Genomic DNA, 23,667 nt, shown 5'->3' with positions numbered 1-23,667 from the left:
GCCATTCCCCTGGCCCTGCAGGAAACCACTCCGATCCCTGGGGTCAGGGCTTGGAGGGGGAGGGGGTTGGGAGGGAGCGGGGGAGGCTTCAGAAAGTGACCCAGCAGAGGGAAAGGCCCACAGACGCCCGCGGGCTACAGTCCTTCCTCCCGCAAACATCTTCAGAGCAGTGGGAACGCCCTGCATTCAGCAGCCTCTGCTCCCATGGTCCCCATGGGTCACAGGGCCTGGCAGGGCCCCCACTGCCCAGCGTGGCTGCCTCCTGGGGGAGGGGCACAGCAAAGGACCCTGGAGCCAGCACACCCAGGCTGAGGCCAGCTGCCCTGGAGGCCAGTCCCACCCCAGCCGGCCCTGGCTGCAAAGCCCTGCACGTGCCATCCTGAGGAGCTCTAAGAATAGCTCAGGCCTTCCGCTCCAGCCCTCAGGGACACGCAGCGGGTCTCCTGTGGCAAAGGCCATCCCAGCCCAGAGGCTGCAGCAGGACGAGGGTCCTTCTGCTGGGAAAAGCCCTGGGAACTGGCCTCAATGTGGCTGAGTGGCTGAGTGGGGGTGGGTCATGTCAAGGCCTGTCCCCATCTGTAACACTGGTGGGCTGCACTAGGTGCTCTGGGACCACCACCCCTGGAGTCTCTCCTGCCACCAGTCACCCTGCGGCAGCCTCTCTGGGCCTCAATGGTCTATGCTGGGCACAGGATGGGGACAGGGATGGGCAGAGCTCCAAAGCCTGCCATGTTCCCTCAATGGACAGCTGGGTGGAAGAGAAAGGGGCCCAGGTGGGACCTGCGGGAGGTGGATGCCCTAGGCCCCCACCCCCCCAACGTCTCCCACAGACCATCTCTGTACACATGTACCCCCATCCCCCGCACCGCTCAGGGGCCGGATCTGCCTTTACGAGCAAGAGGCTGACAGCACACACAATGGTGTCCTTGAGGAGACAGCCAGATTCAGCTCACAGGGATTTTAAACCTGGAATCTTCAGAGGCCACAGAGACCGAGGGTGGGATCTGAGTGGGAAACCCCTTTGAACCTCACGGGCCACTTCTGCCAGGGAGTTGGGGGCTGGGACCCACCCCCAGCGGCCCCTGGGACAAGGGGGCATGTCCACCTCCCAGTGGCAGGGGGTTTAACCCTTTACCTGGCCCAAGTTCACCTGGCCTCAGAGACTGAACAGGTGAAAGGGGACCCTCCCCCACAGCAGGTCCAGGCCAATCTGTGTGAATGGCACCGCTTGAATTGTGCCATGTGGCAGCCCTTCCACACCAACATCAAACTGCCCCAGTAAGAAATGGCTAGGACACCCTCCGGCAACCCACACGTCGCGGCACTGTCCTCCAAAAAACGGGCAGACACAATGAGCAGAGCCCGGAGCCTAAGACCCATCTTGAGCCAGAGAACATCCCCCTGCCTGGCCCCCAACAAGCTACACAGCATTAGACACTAAGAGTCTCCTTAATCTAAGCCAAACCACCAGCTGACACAAAGACAATGTTTAAGAGAAAATACCCAGTGTTGACAAGTACGTGCAGCAAGAGGCACTCTAGGGAGGACCCGCTGGCCTGACTTTTTCAGAGCACCCCCCTGGACCTTATCACCAAGCTTGAATTCTACAGATTCCTGCCATGTTCTGGCTGAACCCACAGAGATGTTCACTCACATCTAGAGCCCTTGGCGCCAAGTCCCTGCGTCCCCATTAGTGCTGGGCTCTGCCCTGCTCCTGGGGGGAGGGGTGCTGTCTGATGAGCAGAACAGCCACCCCCAGCTGGAGGCCCACTGCAGGCAGCTGCAGGGACTCAGATCCTTGGTAGACTTTCGGACCTCGGCCAGCCCACCCACCCACCTCTTCCTCCATGGCACTCTCCCACTGGAGCCAACACCTTGCCACCTGGGGCCTCTTGGGGAAGCTTCTCTCAAAGCTGTACCTACCAGCCGGATGGGAAACGCTGTAGTTGGTCCTCAACCGCCCACTGAGATTCCTGAACACTAGACTCCCATGGTGCAGTCCATCCAGGTCTGGGCAGGCACCTGTTCCAAGTCCCTGCCATCCCCTGTTGGTTTAGCGTTTCTGTGATGTTCCAGGACTGTTAGGGCTGCTGCCAGCACTCTCCTGACACAGCAACCTCTCCTCTAGAGATGCACACGGGGAATTAGGACCGACAGGCAAACATGGAAGTGTTAACAGGGGTGCTTGGAGTGAGTGCTAGCCCCTCAGCGCTCCTGCTCCACCAACAAAGAGTCTTGAAGGGATCCTCAGCAGAGGGACTATGGTGGGGAGTGATGGTGGCCTTCTCCCAGTGTCCTCCGGCCTCGGGCCAGTGGGGAGCCTAGGGACAGGCTATGTCCTGCAGAGCTCCAGGGCCCTCACCATGGCCTCCACTGGCCGGGCCCAGGCCCCACCTCCATGACCTAATGGTAGGGCAGTGTCCCTGGATCCCACCTGCGGGCCTGGCCACTATTTGCATAGCTTGAGGAGCCTCAGGGCCAGCTGGGTCCCAGGAACCTGGCTCCCTCAGTGATGACAGCTAGGTAGGGTTTGGGGCCCTGGCCCGGAGGGTGCCGCTAGTTGACATCTGCCTCATCAGCCGGGCCTGGGCACTGGCGGGAGGACCCAGGCTGGATGCTGGACAAAGAGTGCCGGGCAGGATAACCAGCCCTTACCCTGGCCCCTCCTCTTAGCCAAGGCCTAGACCTAGGAGGGTGAGAGTCGATGCTGGGGACCTTGAACAAGTAAAATGAGGGCTAATGTTGTGCTTTGCTTATGGGATTTGTTAAGTGTTAAAAGCCACAAGGAGGCATGGAAACAGAATTTAATGCCTCCCCTTCCCCTTCTTGTATATTACACCTTTAGATAGAAAGGTGCAGAACAGAAAACATTGTTTTGAAGGAGAAACATCAGGACAGCTGCAAGAACAAAACATCTGACACGAAGAAGTCTGCAACAACGAACCACATCCCGCCCTCACCTTTCCCATAAAGGGCTTTGCTGAAAGCCTTCCAGGAGTTTGGGTTTTTTAAGGCACAAGCCACCTGTCTGCCTGCACTGCCCTGCAGTATAAACGTTTTGCTGCTGGTACTGCATGGCTTCACTGTGCCTCTGGCATGCAGACTTGGGTTCAGTAACATAAGTGCAAGGAATTCCCCTATAGCGTTGTTCCTAGTTATGCATACTTGGAAATAACATAAATGCCTGTCAACAAGGGACTGACTTAAATTAATTATATATCAATCTAATGGAAACGTCAAGATGGGGGAAGATCTGGCTTGATGGCTGTACTTATGAGAAAGGCTAGGGGATCTTTTTGGGTGACATGAGTTTAATACAAGCTGAGAAGCCGGTCACTAACACAAGCAAGTGAAAAGCCAGAAGCAGAACCAGCCCTGCTGTCCACAATAGGTATGAGACCACAGCAGAAAGCATCAGGAACCCTAGAGCTGGTCCTCAAGCCTGGGGTGTGCACTTGCCCCGACCTTCTCCCCACCAGACCTGGGCAGACATGGCTAATTTATCACAGACTCCCTTTTGCAGATCTGCCAGCACTGCTCACTCTGGGCGTGGGAGTGAGAGGTGCCCTGTCTGCCAACCTCAACTACAGCACGAAGCCCCCTCCCACCAAGGGCTGGGACGCTCAGCCAGGAGAACAGGAGCCAGAGGGGATATGAGGCCCATTGTCTGACAGGCAGAGGACAGAGCACATCATTCCTACAGACAGAACCTCGACCCATGTCACCGGCAGGAGAAGGAACACACTCAGATGGATAGGGATGCTCTGGAGGTAGAGCTTCCTTGGCACTGGAGGTGTGCAAGCGGCACTTGACACCTGTCAAGAGGCGGGGCAGAAGGACACCTGTGCTGGCTAGAAGTCACTATCACCTGTACCCCACCTGTGTACCTTTACTTGTGTTTCTTGGCCTCTGAGGCCACTCTTAGGGCTCAGCTCCAATACCACTTCCTCCACAAGGCCACCTCTGTCCGCTGCAGACCCCATCCTGGACTCTTGGGCACTGTGGAGATGACCTGGAGGAGCATTTGTGTGGTCCACCCACGCTCCTGGAAGTCCTGTTCTATGAGGGCTGGGTCCCCAAAAGCACCTGCTCCAGCAAAGACAAGGACCTAGGACTGGCTCCCTTCCAAGCTGTACATGTGCATGACAGGGACCCAGAGGTGGGGCTGGCCTGGCGTGTGCCGCAGAATGTGCATGGGGGGGGGGGGTGGGCTGGAGTGGGGTGGGGGCTGCAGAGCAGGAGGGGCTGGAGAGCAAGTAGGCGCTGGACAGCATCAGGCTAGAGCTGTACCCAGAGGCAGAGGTGTCCACACTTGGCCCCAGTGGCTCTGGCCCTGCCCTGGTCAGCCTGGGAACTCCAAGCTCTGAGTCACTGAGTTACCTGGGCTCTTCTTCCCCCTGGTCCAGTTTTCCAAACACACCCTCTTACACTAAGGCTGGACTGTGTTACTTCTATGTGGGGAATTAGCTGGATCACTACAAAACGGCATCTGGAGCTCCGACAGCCTGAGGATGATGGAAACCACAGAAGAAGAACGAACACATTTTGAAGTCTCTTCGCCGTCCAGCTCAGGGGCTGGACGGGCTCCTTGCTGTGCCCTCTGAGCCAGACGTCTGGGTTGGAATCCCTGACCAGCAGTGACCACGGGCAGGAACCCCTTTGTGCCCCAGTCCCTTTCCTGTGAAATTGGAGTGATCAGAGGGCCAACATCATACGGCTACTGTGAGGCCTAACAGAGTCGGTACAGGTAAAGTCCTTAAGAGCCGCTTGGCTCATTAACAAGTGCGTTCTAATAGCTGTGTCCACTTTTTCCTTGACCGAGAGGGCCTGGCTGCATGTGCTAGCAGTTGAAGCAGGAGGGACAGATGGGCAGGAACCCAGCCAGGATCACCTGCCCTGCCTGCTGCAGGGCCTCTCCTTCTACCAGTACCCACCTCCACGGTGGGCCAGGGATGCTGGTGACGGGCTCCCGGGCGGGCAGGAGAGAGACCCGGGCCCATGGCCGACACCACATCCAGACTGTATGTAGCTGTGGCGTGAGTCAGGGCAGGGGACCCTCAGACTCGGGCCACGGATGTCTCTAATTATGGGCTGTGAAGTCATAGATGACTTTTCTTCAGAAAAATGTTAGTCAGAGGAGGTTCTGGGTAGACGCAGGACCCACTGTTCACCCCCAGCACTGGCGAAGCTGATGACAGTAACAGTAACTAATGCCTGCACAGCCAGCAGTGCTCTGAGCTGTACACGTAGCCTGTTTAGTCCTCCCAACCACCCAAAGGCACAGAGAGGTTGGGCCCATGCCTGAAGTCATGAGTGAAATCAGAACCTAGGCAGTTTCACTTCAGAGCCCACACACTTACCCCCAGTGCTTCTGTAACTTATGAGTCTCTCTCTGTCTCTCTGTCTGTCTGTCTCTCTCTCTCTCTCTCTCTCTCACACACACACACACACACACACACACACACACACACACACACACACACACACGGGTTTGGGTTATGCAGCAGCAGCATCTCCTCCTGGTACAGGTCTGTGCTTGGTGTTTAAACTGTGTGACCTGCAACCCCAACCACCATCCCTGGGAACCAGGAGGTAGCGAGGCCACTGTCCCTTCTATTGATAAAGAACCTGGGGCTGATGGAGCTGAGTCACTGGGCCAAGGCTGACCTGCAGGGGACCTGAGCCCAGGCGGGTGCACCTTTTGCCCGGCAGCCCAGAGGAAGAACATGCAGTGGGCGCGCTAGGGGCAGGGCTGGGGCCCAAGGAGGTCTTGGGATCGTGCATGGTCACAAGATAAGCCAGCCTGGGCTGCATGGTGCCAGCTATGGTGACAGTACACAGGAAAGCCACCCACTTCAGAATGGGTTGGGCCCTGCGGAGGGAGAGCAGTCTGCAGGCTTGCCTGGGGTCAAATGACTAGGCCAGAGCCTCCCTCTGGACTCCTGGCCACCTGCACAGGCCCAAGCTGCATGGCCTCCCAAAACACACATGTCCCTCACACCTCCAGGCCTCGTGGCCTCATCCATGTCCTGCTTTCAGTTTCCGATTTCCAGAAAGGGAGTCCAGGCCAGAGACAATGAGTGCCCAGTCCTCACAAGTTCCCTTTGGGGCTCTTTAGCCAAGGCCATGTTAACAGAGGTTTACCGCCCAGAATAGGGAGGGGACAGTCTTGCTCTACACTGGTTCCTGGGGGAGGGACGCCGACAGAGCAGGCCAGCATCTGCAGGGGAAGGGAGGGTGGGAAGGAGCTGGCGGCCACATCCTCACCTTGGGACCGGGGTGAGGGCAGCCTGGGAACTTCAGGGAGGTAGAGGCATCAAGCCATTCAGCTGCTGGGGAGGGGCTGCCTGGGGGCAGTGCAGGCATTCCAGCAGGGTCTGGGACTGCCAAGTCCTGCAGTGGGTCACAACACACATACACTCCCCCGGCCCCACCTGGGAACCCCAGCACAGGCTAAGTGCATGTGTCTAATCCCTGCAGTGACCCCATCGAGAAGGCACAGCTCCCCCTTCTCTGCAGATGGGAAAACGGGGACTCGGGGTTCAGGGCTTGCCCAGGATTGCAGGGCTCGGAGCAGAGCCAGGACTCAAGTGCGTGTCATTTTCCTAGGGTCCTGACTCTGACATGTGCCCAGGCCTGGAGGCAGCCCCCGAGGGGCAGGGCACAAGGACACAGAAGGATGGATTAGAAGGGAGGCATGAGTATGTAAAGGGTCACAGAGCTGGGGAGCAGCATGAGGTGGACAGAAAGAGCCCAGGGTCTCGGGGAAACTGCTCCCATGCTGGTCATCCCCACCCTCCCCCTGGCCTGGGCAGAGAAGCATCTCCAGGGAGGCTGAGAGCCTTACAGCCTGGACCACAGTTGATAAGCCGTCCCTAGAAAGGATGGATGCCTAGCTGGCAACAGAAGGGACTTATGGAGCCTGAGGGTTGCCTCTGAGCTTGTCTCTCCCAGGGGGGAGGAGCTGGGGACCTCCTAGACCAAGGCTGGGTGATGCTGGGCATCTCTTCTGGAGGGCAGGCTGGGTGAATGTGACCTAGAAGGGCCTGGAAGGGGCGAGGGAGAGCACGTCTCAGCCTGCAGGGCCCAGGGAAAATCTAGGGAGGGTGGACAGAGGGGCAGCGAGGGCGAGTCTACAGGGAGTGACTGGAGCCTCCAGACACTGCCTGGGTCTCAGACGAGGGGCTGGGGGAGCTGCAGCCACATCCACCTACGTGTCCAAAGGACTTCTGGCTGGTTAACTAGAAGTTTTATAAGCAAAATGAGGGAGGTGACAAGCTTTCTAGACCATCTGGAGGCAGCCCTGCAGGCTTGGCAAGGTCAGCAGAATCAGGAGGGTCTACAGGGTTCACAAAGGAACCCAATATACCCAGAGTCCAGCCCCAGGCACTTCGCCCTTGCTATAGGCTCAGCTGAGCTCCTGCACCTTCCTCCCCACCCCCACCCCACTCCATTTCTGGAGAGAGACCTCATCCTTCCAGCTGCTCAGGCCAGTAATCCAAGGGCCACTCCTGGCAACTCTTCCTTTCACCTAATTCCCCATCTGTCAGCAAGTTAGGTTGCTCTACCTTCAAAACAGAGCCAGCATCTGACCACTTCACCTGCCCAGCAGCAGCCCAGTCTGCAAGCCCCAACCCTGTCTTTGCATTACTGAGGCTTTCCAGTGGGCTCATCCAGCCCCTCTGGCCACACCCCTCACTCTCCTGCATTCCGCAGCTGGGATCCTATTAAAACACAACTGACCCTCCTCCATTCAACTGGGACCAGGCTTCTCCTCCGCTGCCCCACCTCCACACTTGCTTGGCTATTCCCCTGCTCCCTGGCCTCCTGGTTGTTCCCCCACACTCCCATTAGGGCTCCTAACCTCAGGGCCTTTGCACGTGCTTTCCCTCTGCAGGTGTCTTTCCCCAGACATCGACCTGGCTCCCTCCCTCACCTCCCTCATCTCCCTCAGGTGTCTGCTCAAAGGCTGTCTCTCAGTGAGGACCCCCTCCCCCAGCCTCCCCCACTGTATCTCTCTATAGCTTGATGCCACCACTGCACTGCCATCTGTGCCAATGTCCGTCCCATGAGGTCTGAGCCCCAGAACAATGTCTGGGACACAGGAGGTGCACGCATTCTGAACTACTCCTACCAAGATGGGGAAGCCTTTAAAAAAAAAAAACCTCAGACTCCTGAAGGCTGCTCTGTCTGCCATGTGGACCATAAGGTCAAGCCAAGGTGGGCACCAACTTATAATCAACAGTCCTAGCCAGGCTGGCTGGGTTGCCCCTCCGGTGAGGTTTCAGATCCTGGGTGGGTACGGTGGTACAGAGAGCCACAGAGATCCCAAACACACCCAGCCTCACAATCTTAGTGTAGAAAATCAATGTAAACATGACTTAGAATTGTCCAGGAATAGGTTTTTCAAAGGAACGCTGGAAGCTTTTCCACCTCCTTGCCCCCTAACCACGGGCTTGAAAGGGAAAAGGCCACCACCGCCAGGCAGACATCCCTTCCTCAGGAGGTGGTGGCCAGGTGACGGACACGAGGTAACTGTGAGACCCAGGAGACTCTGTGAGGACCTAGGGCATAGGGCCCCCAAACTGGGTTGGTCCCTAGACTTACCTGGGTGACCAGCAGCCTATTCCCGCCCAAGTTCCGGGATCCCAAGAACTTGAAGCGTCAGCCAACAGTGCGGCCCTGGAAATGGCTTTGAAAAGAACCCCAGGTGGTTGTGGTCTATGGCCTGCCTGGAATCCCAGAGGCCAAGCCAAGCCCCTCCAACAGACATAGAGGAAACTGAGGCTCTGCCCAGCCCTCCCCTCTCCCCTCCCGCTCCTCCACGGGCAAGGTGCACCCCCCAGGGACCAGCCCATGTGGCTCTGTTTGACCTACACAGAGTGGTCACCATCTTCATTTCCTTTTTGAAGTTGGAACTAGGTACCAGGTATGTTTAATCGAAAGCCAGATTTTGGGCTTTTAGAAAACAAAAATCAGAAGAGAACGCATTCCCATGTGGCCTCCATCATGCAGCTGAGCGGCGGCCGACTGTCTGGTGATAGACGCCTGGGGCCTGCTGTGCTGGGGCCCAGGGCAGAGGCATGGCCACACGTCCAGGTGCCAAAGATGTGACTTCCTCTGGCTGGTCTGACTTGGTTTCCCACCAGCAAAGTGGCCTCACTTCCCCTGGCTGTGCACACAGCAAGTGTCTGGCCTCCAAACCAGGCCCAGCCAGGGGCCCCTGCCACAGTGGCCTGACAGCTCAGGTCCTACAGGACACAGTGTCCCCAGGCAGGAGCCTAAGGGTGCAGCCTAACCCAGCTCCCTTACTGAGACTTAACACGTACCTACTACATAGCTAGCTTACTACAGGTTTTTTTTTAAAGGATGGCAATTTTAAAATTTTATCGATTTTAATCTCTCGAGATTTTCTCTGGACCTAAAATGTCTTATTTACCAAACTATGGATGAGGCAGCCGGGCTGCACAGGGACCACAATGTGAATTAAAACAAGCTACCCCTGGGGGTGTGGAGGGGTGATATCTGCCCTCTTCCAGGACTCCCACAGCCCATCTCCCCAGGCTGGTCACTTCATTCCATGAACATGTGCTGAAGCCAACTTTGGGGCAGACTGGTCAGGGTCAGGGACACAGGAGATACAGACAATGACAATGGCCTGCGTTAGGAAGTGATGGGGGAACATTGGGTGCTGCAGGCTAGCGAGCCGAGCATGAGTCCCCAAGCCAGAGGTGGGGAGGCTGGCTGGGAGGCCCATGCCATCTGCTGGGACCCTAGGAGGAGCAGCAAAGGTGGGAGTCCACCACGTGCACAAGACACGGGGAAGCTCAGTCTGGCAGGACCTGCGTGGGGGCTGCAGGAACCAGAAAGTTCAGGTCCTTGCAAGGCTTGTGAGGGAGGGTGCACTTGATCCCAGCATTAGGGCAAGGCCGAGGAAGGGTCCAGGATTTAACTGGGGTGGGATGGATGGCAGTGGGACTCCAGAAAGGCAACCCCAACTGCAGAGCGCAGGCCTTCCTCCCCCCAGTCACTGCCTCTGCCTCCCCTCATCATTCCCCTATGGTGACTCTGGGGGGACAAGAGGGCCTGAGCAGACCAAGAGAGTGGAATAGAGAAAAGGGGTCAGCGACAGGCCAGAATGTGAGAGAGCCATGGAGGAAAGGACAAGCATCCTTGGGACCTGTATGCCACACTGATGCTAATGCTGGGGCGGCTGAGGACCAGGGGTGTGTGTATGTATGTGTGTGTGTGTTTGGCAGGGCTGGGCAGAAGCCCGCGTAACTCAGGATGGTGGCTGAGAGAAGACAGGTGGCAGCTGAAGGTGCTCCAGGCAAGAGACCAGGCACCTCTGAATGGTGACTGGGGAAGGGCCTGGGAGGAACTACAGGAGGAAAGGGACCCCTGGGTGGGCAGGTAGGAGCTCCCTTACCCCACCCCAGGGGCCTTGCTTCTCCCTGATGGGCAAGAAGCGGTGAGTAGGCTGGCCAGGGCCTGACCCAACCCCCACCAGCAGCAAGCTGGGACTCAGGCAGGGCGAATTTGGGGAGCCCAAGGTCTGAAGTAGGCAAATCGAGAAGAGGGGTTCACTCCAACCTGTTTCCAGCCACAGGAAGGGCCCGCAGCTCCTACAGAGGACCCAGGTCTCCAGCCCCACAGCTCTTGGCTCTTGACTGGCAGACCCCTGGGTGGCCCCTGAGCCTGGAACAGCCCCTCTCTGGCAGGCCAGCCCCCACCTTCCCAGCCTACAGGCCATCACCTCGGGGAAAGGGCCCCACCCCAGGCCTGCCCTTCCCCCGGAGATGAGGTCGACTGGGCTCTGCCTCCTGGGCTGCAGCAATGTCTCTAAGGATGGGCACAGAGACCTCCAGAAGTGGCTTGCATTACATACAAAAATATAGGACTCTGAACAATGAACTTCTCACAGCAGGAGGCTATTTTTAGACCTCTGCTCACGGCACCAGCACTGAGCACTCCCTTGCTTGTCAGCTGCTGTCAGCGAGATGGAGGAGGCACGGGGTCGCGGGCTGCCAGCACCACAGGCCAGGGAGGCCCAGGCTGTGCACACAGCCCCATGAGGCACCCACCACCCCAAGGTGTTCTGACGACATGAGACTCCACTGGGGCCGCAGCCCTTCCTGAGCCCTAGCTTCCCAGCTGCATGGCAGGGACAAGGCGTGGAGTTGGGGACATGGTGCCCTGGAGAGGACCCTGCAGACGGCTGCTGTCCAGCCTTTCTGGATGGGAACTGGTCTGGGGGTGTGGGGCAGCGCCCCTCCTCAGTCAAGCTTGTTGTCACCAGCGCACAGACAGAGGGAAGGAAGCAAAGTCCACGGCCACAGCCAAGCCGTCACCCGGTCCTGTTGACATGTTTCCAATCGCCTTTCTGGCCCCCGGGGTGGGTGGGGGGTGGCAGCTCTAGCCTTCCCAAAGCAGGTCTCACCTCTAAACATAAAGAACGCCAGTCTGCCTGCCTGCAGGGGCCTGGCCAGACCTCCTCATGGCTCCAGGAGGGTCAGCGGTCAGTCCCAGGAGCCTGCAATCAGGTCTCCACATTCGTTTACAACTTTGGGGACCCCTTGGGAAGAGAGCTGAGGGTCCTGGCTGTGCACTAACATGGTGCCTAGTGCAGGGCTGGGGAGGTCCCTCGAGGCATATGGGTGCCAGGGCAGGTTGTCCCCCGGGGCTCAGGGCACCGCAAATTGGGGGCTAAGGGTCACCGGGGCAGGAGGGAAGGGAAAGGGTGTTCTATCAGCGCCACCCCCTTGCACCCCCACTGCATGCACTGCATGGGGCTCTTCAGGGCAGCCTGGTTACCTGACTGCCTTTTCTCCTGCATCGGGCTCTGGTGGGAGGAGGGGGTTGCAGGCTAACCTGCCCCTTGCTCAGGGCTCCGGGCTGAAGACAGGGCAGGCACAAGCAGGTGCTCAGTGAGCGTTTGCTGAAGGAGTGGACAAGTGATGCTACCAGCAGCTAAGGGGCCCAAACGAACCTGGGAAAGAGCATCATTCATTCATTCATTCATTCATTCAACACAGAGATGAGGACAAGGCCCACTGGACCATCAGGTCCAGAACTGCAGAGCTGTGTGCCAGGCACTTCCTCCCTGCCTCTCCTCCCAAACCCATGCTGGCTCAGATCCTCTCTGGACCAGGGGCCATAAGCCCTGAACCTCTTCCCTCTAGGACCCTTAGGCAGTGCCCTCACCTGCCTGTCCAGGCATTTGACCTGGGTTACCTTGGTCACTTCCGTGAGGCCATGGCTGGGCTCCCCCACCCCCTACACTGACTTACAAGTGGGGACCAAGGCCTGGAGGGGAGACAGATTCATCAGGGCCACACGTGACACACATAGCGGCAATAGAGCCCGTGACTCTGGACCTGTGTCCACACCTGCTCCCTGGCCCTGTAGCCAGGCCTTGGCAACATCAAACTGCAGACACCTGTGACTTTCTCTGAGGTACAGACGTGTGGTCTGCATGCACAGCGCTGCCCCCCACACCTTGGGGCACAAAGGAATGGGCTGTGCACAGCTCAGCTTGGGGACACCCTGACCCAGCTCCCCTGGGCCCACCTCCCACTGCCCTGGGAGGCCTGCTGGCCAGCACCAATAGGGCCTTGGGCGGGAGGCAGGAGGGCAGACTCCCTCCACGGGCAGCAAATGTGCGTTCTGACTTGGGCTGTGAGCCAGCTGGGGAAAGCCATGCTGTTCGAGGTGGGGGCTGTCGAGCCCAGCAGGGTCTCTGCCCAGAGAGGTGCCACTCACAAGCCATCACTGTCAGACCCAGGGCGGGCCTGACTTATCTGGAGATCTCAGCCAGATCCCGAGGACCAGAGCACCGAACTAGGGGACAGGCCTAAAGCAAGAGGAAAAGCGGGCCTCAAACACCAGTCCTGTGGCCCAATCCAGGTCAGGCAGCCAGCCTTTCCAGAAAGGGTGTGAAATGGCCCTTTATTCTCTCCACGGCCATCTTGGCCCCTGGGCCTCCCCTCCCCCCAGCGACGGCTGGTTAGGAGGCCAGGTGCCCACCTCCTCTCCTCACGTTCCCTGGGAGACAAGGGTCCTAAGTGGGGGCTCCTATGGGCAGCTGGGCATCAGGTCATGGGGCCCACACGCCCTCTTGATAACAGACAGGGAGTTCCCACTGTGGCACAGTAGGATTGGTGGTGTCTCTGGAGTGCTGGGATCCTCGCATAGCAGGGCACAGTGGTTAACGATCCAGTGCTGCCGCAGCTGCAACTTGGATCTGATCCCTGGCCTGGGAACTAACTCCATATGCCAGGGGGTGGCCAAAAAAGCAAAAAGCAAAAAAAAAAAAAAAAAAAAAAAAAAAAATCAGATGGAGCTGGGGGGCAGCTGCATCCACCAGATGGCCCGCGACCACCTATCGCCACAGTCCTCACCACTCCCTACAGCCCACCACTTCTGGCTGCTCCTCTCCCTTACAACGCCTTCCTGCCTGTCGAAGCACCTACATTTTCTTGCCACACTTGCAAAGGACCAAAATGCAAGACCCAACTCAAAGAGCAGAAATCAGACCTGCAGCTCCCGGATCTGCTGTCCCCAAGGGGAACAAGTCCCGAGGGGCAAGGTTTAAGAATTCCCACAGCTCTGCACGGTGCTGGGGACTCCCGGGCCTCCTGTTCAGCTGCATTCTCTCAGTGTTTGATTTCTGCAAGACCCACCAAAGTAGAACCATCACACTGATGACATCCACAATCACATGGTTGTCAGGGCCACCAAACTTCAACTCACCAGACAGCCTCCTTCCTCAATTTCATACAGTTAGGATACAATTTAAAAAGTGTTTGTTCAAACCTAGACACCCAGGTGACATCCTGGGGTTTGCCTGCCCCCAGTAGCCTGCTTCACCTGTCTGTGTAGGGGACACTGCACTGCAGCTCTGGAAGGACCTATAGGGACTGTGGATGGAGGTGGGCCAGGTGGAGCTCCAGCTATCCCACTGCCCCACTGCCAGGGTGAGGGACGCGGGGCAGGTGACCTCAGCGCCGGTGCTTCTGCTTCTGGTCTTAGCTATGGTTATTGGTCCTGCCCATTTACTCAAAATGCACATGGGGATCAGGTAAGGACACACCCTGACAACCGAAAGCCCCGTGTAGTGCGGGGCTACTTCTGCTCGGCACCACTGATGAGGACAGGCTCGGCCCAGGGCCTTTGCCGGCTTTGTCGAGGCCCCTGAGAGGGACGTTGGAGGTTTGTCCCCAGTCCTACACCAAATAAACAGCTCTGCCCAGGAGACCAGAGACACCTGTGCTTCAGGACAGAGCCTCATGCTCTCAGCAGCCCCTCTCCTTCCACTCCACCCACAGCCCACCTGCTGTACAAACCACTGCCCTCACCGTGGCCTCATGTGCGGGCCACTTCCATAGCCTGCCCTCTGCCAGGCCCTCATCCTGGCCGGGTCCAGGTGGGTCCTGTTGGTTTTGACTGTTTGATGGCATACACATGGTTGGGCTGCTAGGCCCGGGGTTCGCTCAGAAAGATTTTTCAGAATACACACACACACACACACACACACACACACACACACACACACACAGCCAAAAATCTTCCCGGCTGGGCCAAATTAAATACAGAGGCCTCTAGTTATTTCCATACGTGTAAAATGGACTTAAATAAAGCAGTTCTCTGTGGCAGGCTCCAGCAGACAGGGCTGGGCCAGGCCCCAGGGACGCCTGACGGTGTGGTGGGAGGCATGGGCTGGGGAGGTGGCCCAGGAGCTGGGGGGTGTGGGCAGAGAGGAGATGCAGTCTCGCAGGCCTCCTGCCAGGATGCCCTGCCTGACTGCGAGCTGACCCCGGGACAGGCACATACATGCGTCTGCATCCTCAGGGCCAGCCTGTCTTAGGAGGAATGAATAAAGGAGCTAACAGCAAAGAAGATACTTGTATAATAGCAGCGGGGGGTGGGCAGCCACCTACCTGGCCCCCGAGGATGATACATGGAACCAAAGCTCACCATCCCAGAACTTTATTCTTAGAAGGTTTTCACTGTTTAGTGTAGTTTTAAGTTCTCAGCAAAGCTGAGCATAAAGTACAGAGTTCCCACACACCTGCCCCCCGCCCCATTCACAGCTGTACCCCCATCAACACCCCCACCACAGCATGCCTTTGTCACCATCGGGGCCATGCAATACCATCCACGCCCAGAGGCAGAGATTACTGAGGGCTCACGCCTGGAATTGTGGACAAGAACCTTCCAAAGTGGGTGCTTTATCACCTATTTTGTCGATGGAGAAACAGAGGCACAGAGGTTCTGTAACAGAGCAAGGTCCCAGGATTCACAGAGGGGAGGCTGACCGAGGCACTGGGCCATTGCATCACCTCTCCCTCCACAGGGGAAGCCCAATAGCCTTGAGTGCCCCCCAAACCCCGCCTGCCGCTCAGGACCCAAACCCACAGCATTGCTGAAGGGCCCCCACCAGCACTGGGCACTTGGAGCTGGCGCAGCAAGGGCCCAGGGGAAGAACCCTGCCCCCCCCTTCAACTCCTGCATCTGCAGCGCTAGCACACAGTCCTTCCCTGTCTGGCGTCTGGCAGGCAGGAGCTGTGCAACCTTGGGTCAGTGACGAGGCTCTCTGCGCCTCAGTTTCCTAGCTGTAAGATGCAGGTGTTGTCCAGCTCACGGGGTGGCTGTGAGGGCCAAACGACAATGCACACAAGCTGTCATCTGGGGCCTGAGAATCAGGAAGAGCTCAGGGCAGCTGCGGTTGCCAACACAACAGTGGCCTCCCCATGGCACACAGGTGCCATGGGGACCGGCGTGCTGGAGTGCAGTGCGGGGGCAGCAGGGGGAAGAGGCCTTGCTTAAGGAGAGGTCTTTGCTCAGAAACAGGCACTGGGCACATGACCAAGACCGGTCGCCCAAGGAGAGGGAAGGGGCACGGACCGGGCGGGACACGGGCCCACAGCCAGCTCTCCAGTTGAGCACTGCTGTGTTTAGAAGCACTGTGTTCAACCACAGGGGCAGGAACAATAGATTCCTGAGGACAAGAGCAACTAGAATCCCTTGAGCACCCACTACGTGACAGGCTACAGACACTGGGCTGTGGGGCCGGGAGGGGTCGGGATGGCTCAGCATTCGGTGCAGAGCTGGAGGGATGGGGGGCCAGGTCAGAAGCTGCAGGGTGGAGAGCAGAGGACCTGGGAGAGGCCTGGGTAGGGGAGGAGCTGCAGTGCAGTGGGGTGGGAGTCTCTCCTAGGCCAGAGGGAAAAGTATTTGGAGGCAAGGTCAGGCACCCAAGGCCAAGCAAGAGGAAGGACCAACATGTCTGGGGGGACAGGACGCAGACGCTGCCCAATCCTACCACCTGGCCGGGGCAGCCAGGGCAGCAGGCAGGTGCAGTGTGGATACCAGAGAGAGCCTGGGTCCTACCTGGAAGCCTGAGGTCTGAAAGCAAGTGCCCTGGGGACCCTGCACTGATGGGATGGGCCAAGAGCACCTCTCCAGAGAAAGCCCTGTCTGCTGGGCGGTGAGGGGGACTCTCCCTCACCAGTGGGGCAGGCAATGCTTGTCTCCAAGGCTGGGAAGTTAGCCCAGGTTGGGTCGCCTCAGTTCAAGGAACAAGGATCTGCCCCAGGGACCAACCCAGACAACATGACACCTCGGCCACCAGAAATGAGGCTGACCACAAACAGGTAACCTTGATTTAAAATCAACAAACTTCTGGGATGTGCTTCAGAATAACCCAGGGGCAATGAAATAAAAGTGCCCATGGGGGCCATTATGCCATTCTCTTTACTTTGTTTACAATTGAAGTTTTTCATGAGAAAGAGTTTAAAATAGTGCTAAGAACCTGTGATCCACATCAAGGCCTATCATCTTCCTGGGCCATTTTGCCATTTTTACTGAGTAGGGAAAAAAAAAACCCCAAACGCTGCATGTTTAATTTATGGCTCTGAGAAAGTCAAGGGCTGGAGGGAGCAGAGAACTGAATCAGCTGCACCTCCCCCCTCCCCTCAGTGGCTTGCAGCAGAGGAAGCAGCCACTGCCCCAAACACTTCCTCCCCAACCCCCGCATGGACCCGGACGCTAGGGGCCTGTCCCACGTCTGCACAGGGAAAGAAGGGCAACAGTAGCAGTAACTGGAGTTGAGACCAATTAATAAGAACCCCGGAGCTGCTGGCCTTTCCTGAACACCTCCTCCACCCTGTGTGGCCCTGGCCCCTCTCCCGTCATTGGGGGAAGGGAGGGTCACCCAGCACTGTCAGGGCATCTGGAGGGGACTTCTCATACCCAGGCGACCTCCTGGGGCTGGCCAGCATGGTTCTGAGATACAAGGCCACTAGCCAAAGCCTCAAGGGTGCTGTGTGCAGTCTGCAAGGTGGACTCTGCCCATCCCTGTGCGGCTGCTCGGAGAACCGGCTGGGGGGTTGTTCTGCTGTTTGGACTGGGGGTGGGGGGCTGCAGGTTCCTGTCTGCCCCACTAACCCTCCTGCCCCTTCCAGCCTCTGCCTCATTCTCCATTCTAAAAAGTCCAAGTCCCCCACAGGGAGGGGGAAAGATATACGTTAACCACAAGACCAAATCTACATTGTGCAAAGTGTTATTTTCATTAATACATGATTTTCATTTCCTTGCCTCAGTTTACTTGACTGTAAAATAGGGGTAATATCAGCTACTTCACGAACTCTTGGGAAGTTCAAATAGGATACGTGTGTGTAAAATTCAAAGGCCACCCAAACATCAGACATTATCATTTTTATCCTGTAGCCTGTTCCAGTCTTGATGAAACCCGTGCCAACACTACACCTACCAGAGACAGGAAGGGCTTTGTCCAAACCCAGCATGTACTGGGCACCTGCTGTGCGAGTTACCTGCAGTGCTTCTCCCTCTACGGCCCGCACCTGGCAGACAAGGCTACAGCAGCTCACGGAGGTGACTGCCCTGCCCTGGCCACGCCTTCACAGAAGGGCAGATGTGGGACTCCTGCCAAGTCTCTCCACCCCAGGTGCCATCCTCTGTCCCCTGCAGCAGCTGTCTTCCTACCTGGCGGCTAGGCCAGGCAGGGCGGGGCTGCTGGCCCCAAACCCAGGCTCTGGAGTTCTCAGCACATTAAGCGCCAGAAGCGGCCCTGAGGACAAGATGCCAGAGTCCCAGAGTCCAGCACAGGCCACCAGCTGGGAGCTCCAGGTCCCCACGGCTGGGCTGGATCTCCCTCACCCACTCGCGGGCACATGCTCGTCCCATTTGAAGTCTCCCTCCAGCTGTGCTGCACTCTCAGGTTCACAGGCAAAACACTCCTGAGGTTTAAGTGCTCAGCTGCAAGCAGCGGGCCAGAAGCACACACACCAGCCATGTTGCTCTCACCTTCTCACCAAGGCTGCAACCAGGCCCCTGGTCATCCTGCCTCACAGTGCCAAGAGCCCCGGCTCTGCAGCTGCCTCCCTCTCTCTCAACCCTGGCCCTAAGTGCGGCCCAAGAGAGAGGTCATCCAGGAACAGCACAGTCAAACCTCTCAGCTCTGAAAGCACTAAAGGCTACCATCTACCAGGTATCTACACTGCGTGTTTATGCACTTTATGTGGATTAAGTCATTTCAGGAGCTCCTACTGTCATGTACATGTTACAAATGGGGAAAGAGAAGCACAGAAAGACTAAGGAACATGCCCAAGATCAGAGAGAGGCACAGAGCCAGGGTTGGGGTCATAGGCTGCAGCGTCTGCCCCCCTAACCTCTGGGTCAAACATCCTTCCTCAGCAAATAGCCACAAGGTCACAGGCCCATCTGTCTCCACAGAGGGGGAAGCTGAGGCCCAGAAAGGGGGTGTGATATGACGCCTGGTGCCAGGGCTGACAGAGGGGGAAGGAAACTGAGGCCTAGAAAGGGGACACGGGAATTCCCGTTGTGGCTCAGCGGTTAACAAACCCGACTAGCATCAGTGAGGACGTGGGTTCAATTCCTGGCCTTCCTCAGTGGGTTAAGGATCTAGCATTGCCGTGAGCTGTGGTATAGGTCACAGGTGCAGCTAGGATCCCTTGTTGCTATGACTGTGGTATAGGCCAGCGGCTACAGCTCTGATTTCACCCCTAGCCTGGGAACCTCCATATGTGGCGGGAGCAGCCGTAGAAAAGGCCAAAAAAGAAAGAAAAAGAAAAGAAAGGGACGTGATGTGATGGGAGGGCTCCTGGCTCTGGAATAATCAGGATAAATAATAACAGTGACAATGACAGTAACTAACACTCACTGGGCTCTTACTACGATACAGTAAGGCACCGTTTTCAATGTTTTGTGCGGACGAATGCATCTAATACTCACACCACCTAGCCTCCTGGCCAGAAATAGAAAAGCACAAGCTGTTTGCTTCCATCTTCTAAAATGGGCACTGGGGAGGAAGCACACACATAGGCAGACACCAACCTTGCCTGAGCCACAGGCGACTTCGGGGAACCCCAATGAGGAGGCTGCCTCCCAGCTGGGACTCTTTCAAATTTTCCTCACATGGGATTGAATTCAGCCCATAAACATGTGTTCCCTAATGATGTCAAAGACCATGGCCTTGGGCTTCCTCAGCACACAGAGGCCGGCTGTGTTTGCCCAGTTCCTACAGCAAGTCAGGGACAGTTGGTTTTTGTCCCTAAGACCCTATGTCATCTTGAGGCTGGCCTGGGACAAGTGTGCTACCCTCCAACCAAGGGGCACCGTCTAGTAACCTGCTGGGGCGTCTGGGAAGGCAACTCGGGATCGGAGGGGTCTGGCTGGACTCTAGGAGAGCAGAGAGCTGGCATCAAGCCACCTGTAGGCTGGGACACTTGGGAACAGTTGGGGAATCCTGACAGTAGGGGTACTAGACAGACGCTGGTTCTGCAGTTTGGGAAAGATGAAAAAGGTTCCATGTGCAATGTGACATATTTTGCTGAAGATTACTTAGTCCCAGAAGAAGCAGAGACTGGCTACAAAGAGCACAGACCATGGGAGCCAGGCTGACCGAGTTCAAATCTCAGCTCTCGGACTTCCTGGCTGGTGACCCTGGGCAGGTCACATAATCTTCGCCCAACTTAAAAATGGGCACAGCAAAAGTTGCTTTGAGGACTAAGTACTAAGTACTTCACCGAGGTTACCAAATGGTGACACTGCTATCATCATATCATTGCCCCAACCTTTGAACAAAGGAAAAAACACTATCATAGTTTCCCCATCTGTATAGAGAGGAGGGGGACGCTTGCTATGGTTGTACATCTGGACCTTAATTTTACATTAAACTGCCACCAGGTTAAGAGGTGAAAAACAGGAAAATAAGATGGGTAGAAGGGTCATTTCCACAAAGAAGCAGAGAAGCCACAGCCATGTATGAATAAGGCACTAAAAGCGACTAGAGTCAGGAGGGGCCCGGCCCCTCACAGAGAGAGTACACAAAAACCAGGCAACCCGAGAACTGTCCTTGACCCCAGAGCCCAGCCAGGAGCCTGAGACAATGGGACCAGGGTTGCTGTTCGCTGGGCACGTACCAGGCATCCTCAGTCACCAAAGCTGCATGGGCCCCACGAGGGATTTTTTTGGCCCTGTTTCACAGATGAGAAAATTGAGGCTCAGACAGGAAGAAAAGACACCTGAATCACATAGCCGGGAGGAGGAGGGGTGGGAGTTTTGTGCAACCCTGAAGCCTGGGCTCTGGGATGCACAGCTTCACACGAGTCATCTGGTGGCCTGGCAGAGCAGGCGCTTGGTGACCACCTGGTGAGTGAACCAAGGAACAGCAGGTGTGCGATGCCCGGGGGCCACACTTGTCTCTCCAGGGAACAAAGCCCCCTCTGGGCCCAGAGAGTACGTGTCCACGGGTGCACTGCCGGCCAACAATGGCTGTGCCTACCACACGCAGCACCGCACACAAACCACGCACGACCTGGGGCTTGAAAGGGCGCACATACCCAACCCGGATACAGCCACATGACCAGAAGAGCAGCGGCCCAGGTGGCCCCATGCCACTGTCTTCCTCTATGATCACCATCAACTACCTTTCAGCAGCCGCTCATGCAGCGGGAGGAACAGCCAGATTCTCTAAGCCCAGACCAATTCATTCTTCAAGAGCCATAATGGTCTTTAAACTCATTATGATTTGCTTTTGAGGACAAGTGATAAATCACGCTCCACAGCTTCTGCACATCCCTCCCGCCACACAGACATACACTTCCAGGGGCCCTGGGCCACCTCTGCAGAACTGGTCCCTGCCGGGTCCAAGCCCATCAGTGCTGTGTCAGAGCCCGGCCTCTGTGCTTGGCAAGCGGATATTCCACGCGTCATCATAATTCAGAGGAAATTTACAAAAGAGGAAGGAAGAAAATCCAATGGGTCCTTGGTGGTGGGAAGAGCGGGGAGCTGACCCGGGTGGCTGTGCACATGACCAGAGCCCAGGGTGGCCAGCCAGGAGAGGGCTCTTAGACACCTACTGGGAGGGTCTCAGGCATGGATGGGGAAGCTGAGGCTCAGGGGCTACGAAAACATGCATCAACTCAAGAGCTGACCCGGGCCCTGGAAGGATGTCTCCTCAACTCCCTGAGCCTTTCTTTCCTGCTGCCCAGAGCTGCCCTACCCAGGGGTGCTCCCAGCAAACCACGATCCCACGTTCCACAGAGTCCAGCCAGGGACACCTGCACACATCAACACCTGCACACTGTGCACCCGTAGCCTGGGAGCCCTGTCCAATCTCTTCCAGAAAGACCTATCTACCAGTCATCACAATGCCTGACTGTGCAGCTGGCAGTGCTATCCGTGTTTCTGAACAAAGTTGTGTAAATATTAGCACACCTAGTTCAGAGTCCAACTTCCTTGAGCAAAAGCCTGAGGACCACGGCTGGGCTGGAAGGGACCCTCCACCAGTTGTCCATAGAACTGGTTCTACCTTGGGCTTACCTTGTAATGCTCCCTGCCTTGACGTACCCACTGAGAAATGAAGGGCGGGGAGAGGCTTGGGCTGCCCCAAGGCTCAGACAGCAGAACACCAAGGACCGGTGCCCGGTGTGAAGCTGGCTGGGGGAGTACAGACGACCGGGACAGGTCATCTTGGACCTGTTACAGACTGGGGATGTCCCTGGGTCTCTGGAGCATGCTGGATCCTTCCTGGGTTTTTAGAGTGTGAAAAGACCACCTGGGTCAAAGTTGGGGGCAAGCTGGCTAGCCCAAGGAGTACCTGGCTAAGCCTCCGAGACCAGGGCTGGACTGATCCTCTCCCGCCCACCCTCAGGCATTCCAAGGCAAATGGGGCCCACCTGCTCCAAGGTCTGAGGGTCAACTGTTGGCTGGGCCTGGGCAGGGCTTCCTAATCTCCAGGGCACCTGGCCTGGCTGAGACAGGGGAGCAGCTGCTCATCACCAGCTCTGACCACAAAAGGGCCTGAGCAGGCTTCCCTGCAGCTAGAAAATTTAGATTCCACCAGGAGGGACTTCCAATGAGAAGGGATGCAGGGCCAAGAAACACACAGAAGAGGTGGCCAGAGACAACCCAACTGGAAGGGTGACACTGGTGAAGTCCTAACAGATGGAAAGGCAAACTCCTCAGTCCCTCTCTGTGGGGGTGAGAGGTGGGGAGAAGGAGCAGCTAGCAAAGCTTGTCCCTGTGTCCCCACTAGTCTGTGGCCCCAGGAGGACAAAGACTCTGAGTTTTGCTCACTGCTATGTCCCCAGTGCCCAGAACAGGGGCTGTACACAGCAGGCACTCAGTAAAGCACAGAGCCTTGGTGCTGATGAGACAAGGCTCAACCTCAGTTCCCTGCCCTGCAAAAGCGGACAAGAACACAAACCAAGACCGTGCGGACAGCTGCTAAGGCAGTGGCACGTGTGGGATGTGAATATCGCGACCCCCATACTCGGACTGATGCCACTGATTCCAGACAGCTGGCCCTGCAGCTGCAGCCTGCCCGGCCTCGGCCCCAGACGGAAGCAGTAATGGGTCCTTGGGAACTGCATCCCCACAACCCCACCTGGAGCCTCAGGCCCAGGGCCTTGGCCCCTGGGGGGCTGCAGGCGGAGAGGAGCATATGTGCCGTTCTCAGAGCAACTGCCAGACACACGCTGCAGAATTTTTGAACTCAAGATCAAAAGGCTGCAGGTGGGCTCCCCCTCCTCCAGGGGCCTGACACGAGCCAAGTCAGTTTGTCAACAAACCCCCTCCACCCCACAGCCCTGCTCCTCAAGGGGCCTGCAGACAGTGCCGGGGGCAGCTGTGCTGGCGAGCAAGAGAGGAAATCGATATTCCCAGCACATACACACACTCTCTCTCTCTACCCATAAACACAGGCCCTTGGATGCTCGGCCAGCCACCCACAGGCCCTGAAGCACAACAGGGATGGTCTCTGGGACACAAATCTCTCCGGGACTTTGTGCCTGACCACACCAGACGTACATAAACAGACACCCCAACCCCACCAGCAGCCCCTTGCAGTCAAGCAGCAGACACACAAAACTCAACCTTCTTGGGCTCCTGGATCCAGAGGCCCAAGCACATACACAGGCGCCCTTACAAGAGCACACCTGGGCTACCTGCGCAGAGACCAAAGGAGTCCCTGACCACTCTCTCCCCTGAGATCTCCCTGATAGAGCGGACACAGGCCCGGGGTCTGGCATAAACCAGCCTTCAAGAGAACTCCCTGGCACCTCCTCCCGCCGGCAACCAGACACAGCACAGACGCCTGCTGGCCACGCTCCCTCTAACAAA

At 57.1% G+C, this 23,667-nt stretch overlaps 1 protein-coding gene across 31 annotated transcripts in view; it reads right to left on the bottom strand.

Annotated features, from left to right (window-relative positions):
• The window catches only part of IQSEC1 (IQ motif and Sec7 domain ArfGEF 1), a 334,379-nt gene that overhangs the window by 42,479 nt on the left and 268,233 nt on the right, over window positions 1-23,667 (bottom strand). The gene's annotated exons all lie outside the window — the stretch shown is intronic.

The sequence above is a fragment of the Sus scrofa genome, chromosome 13 (genome assembly GCF_054392235.1).
Source record: "Sus scrofa isolate SSC_HxYL_T2T_F1_AM1 chromosome 13, Sscrofa_HxYL_maternal_Yorkshire_Landrace_v2.0, whole genome shotgun sequence".
NCBI classification, from domain to species: domain Eukaryota; kingdom Metazoa; phylum Chordata; class Mammalia; order Artiodactyla; family Suidae; genus Sus; species Sus scrofa.
This window is presented reverse-complemented; position numbering and strand designations above follow the sequence as displayed.